Below are 2,724 nucleotides of genomic sequence, written 5' to 3' on the forward strand. Positions count from 1 at the left end.
TTTTTTTTTTTGCTTGCTGCTACAGGGTAAGGGGGAAAATGTAAACAAGGGTGAGAACCATTGTAACACAAAGAGATAAGCAATGTGGTGCCATAAAGTTTGCCAAGATTAGGAGAGAGCTGCAAGCAAGTTTCAGCTGCACTTCTACAGGCTAAGAACTGAAAATGCAGAGGTGGGAATTTCAAGAAATTAGGAAGAGTGCAGCTATAACTCAAATTTGAGAATTAAATCCCTTAGGCTAGAGGAAAAGGGGCAGTGTTCAGAGCTGCAGTGCATCTGTCTAGCAACAAGTCTAGCCAGCATATAGTAATCCCCAGCAGAAATTACTCTGAAGAAACTGGGCAGGAGAGGAATCGTGTTGGAACTCAGCTTTTTCCTGCCACTTGAACTTTTAAATGATGTCAGAATCGTGAGGATGGAAATGCACTGGGAAAACTGGTCCCCTGCCTCCTGCCTTTGTGAAATGACATCTGTGCCTCAGCTAGTCATCACATAACTCCTTAATATTTCATAGGGAGATGCAGACACTTTGGGKCAAACACACTTCCCTAAACACAGGTGTTGCAGAGACCCAAGGGCTTYSCACGTGTTGTCACAAGGACTGCCAATGCTCGAGAAGAGCCCAGGTCTCACACAGGACTTATGGCACACCTGCCAGCCGAGTGAGGAGGTCTCAAGTCCTCTCAGAAAGCTCAAGGGTTGCTGAACAACAGCGTCAGAGGAAATGAATCAAAATCCAACTGCAGGATGGGAATCCTATGTGGGAGATTTCAGTGATTAACACAGGATGGAGAGTGGGATTCACTCTCTAACTTGAGATGTCTCTAATTCAGATAGATAAAGAGTGAGCTAGGAAAGTCTGCCTCAATTTCTCTTTATTTGACAAATGTCACAGTAACAATTCCTAACCATGAATTTTACCAGACTGAATTCAGGCTAACAGGCAGTGGTTTATTTTGCCTTGAGAAAAAGGACATGCAATATAGCAACACATGAGAAGAAAAAGCRCTCGCAATCCTCCATGGAAGATTAGGTATCAGATAGGAGTTCTCTGCMCTAGCTGAAGCTATAAGAAGTCAAGGCCATTTCTGATGAAAGCTCMCGCAATTGCTTTCAGTTTTTCTTTCTCGTCATTTTGAGCACAGGCTGCTTACTATCTGTTTTAMACTGGTGCCTTAGTTCTCTGTTCATCCATGCTGCCTAGTCTTGGCTTGCAATTAGGCTCAGAACTGTGCCCATTTCTTGCCCAGAAGATGGACACCGACTGCCCCACATGTGGCTCTGTTTTTCCAGTGCAATCTCCACGGGGTACCCCAGCAGACCTGTGCTCTCTCAGCCCATCCTTAATACACATATGCATCATCTGCTGCTCCAGGTTGTGCACAGTCTGCTGCAAAGTGGCACCTTCATTCACATGCACAAAATCACTCAGCAGAGACACACGAGAAAGCACCCTTTCCTTCTCAACAGCCAAACTCCTTTGTTACTTCTGGAAGCCCACGCAGGCAGCTGGGGGATGCAGAGGAGAGTAATGCTGCCCATGAAAAAAGCCAAGATGGCTATGTCTGGCTGTGACGATGTGCTCTTTTCCCCACCCTGATGTGCTCTCTCCCTCTCAACCCGACCTCCCTGTAAACAGCCACGTAGACAGGGGCTAATAGAGCATGCACTAACTAAGACCCGTCTAGCATGCAAATATGACTATGAGTCAATCATCTCGCCCCTGATAAATAGGGGGCAGCCCAGAGCCCATTGAGCTCTCCTGCATGGCAGCGGGCTGCACTGCGGAACCTCCTCTTGAGCAGGGACGCCTCTCAAGGTTACTCTTCAAGGCTGAGAGATTCTGTACCCACCACAGATCCTCTGTCACTGAAGGTAAGTGATCAATAGCATGCTGAACTTTTGCAAACTTCACAAAACTTTGCTGAGTTATGTCTTTGATTAATTGTGCACATAATCCCTTAGACATAAACCGTTGACCAAGTCTGAGACTAGGATCAGATCCAGCCGCACCCAGGCCCCTCTGAGGAGGAGTTTGGAAAGCAAGGGGGTCTAGTCCGAACCTCGTGACTCAACGGGAGGGTCCCCTTCACACATACTCCTTTAGACATGAACCGTTGACCAAGTCTGGGACTAAGATTGGATCCAGCCGCACCCAGGCTCCTCTCCAAAGGAGTTTGGAAAGCAAGGGGGTCCTTTCTGAACCTCGTGACTCAACGGGAGGGTCTCCGTTGCACGTGCATCTGACCCTGTCCTTCATGCAGTAAATAACTGAGTGAACCTTGCCAATCGAACCTCGTTAAATCATTCTTATTTACGATTGAACTTTGTTAGGTCACTGTCTTACTGCAGTAAACATAGTGCTGCTTCCCTCTTACGAGTGAAGTGCATCGCTCCTCCGTGACACTGGCCAAACACCTCTCATTGAGGAACTGGCAACTGGCTCTGTCTAGGGGAGAGAAGCACAAGGGCAGACCTCTTCCATATATGCAAAGAGTTGGTAGCAGTTTCAGCCCTCCAACCCTCTGCACTTACCTTTTTTAGCCACAGGCCTCTCTATTCCTAGCTGCTGCTTTCAAATTCTCTTTCAAGCCCAGCTCAAACTGAGCAGAGCATCGTGAGGAAATGCGTCTTTTTTGAAGGAGCCGTATGGCTGATGTCGGGAAAAGCATCTCATTGCCAACTATCAGAGCCGTTGCTGTAAACACATCGAGATGACCTGTG

At 47.3% G+C, this 2,724-nt stretch overlaps 1 protein-coding gene across 1 annotated transcript in view; it reads left to right on the top strand.

Annotated features, from left to right (window-relative positions):
- Positions 1 to 1,793: 1,793 nt before the first annotated feature.
- LOC112963746 (natterin-3-like) overlaps positions 1,794 to 2,724 on the top strand; it is a 15,470-nt gene continuing 14,539 nt past the window's right edge. Inside the window, exon 1 of the mRNA XM_026061078.1 lies at positions 1,794 to 1,875. The gene's annotated coding sequence lies outside the window, so the exon portion shown is untranslated. The remainder of the gene's footprint in view (positions 1,876 to 2,724) is intronic.

The sequence above is a fragment of the Apteryx rowi genome, unplaced genomic scaffold, assembly GCF_003343035.1.
Source record: "Apteryx rowi isolate R43461 unplaced genomic scaffold, aptRow1 scaffold_1754, whole genome shotgun sequence".
Classification (NCBI taxonomy): Eukaryota; Metazoa; Chordata; class Aves; order Apterygiformes; family Apterygidae; genus Apteryx; species Apteryx rowi.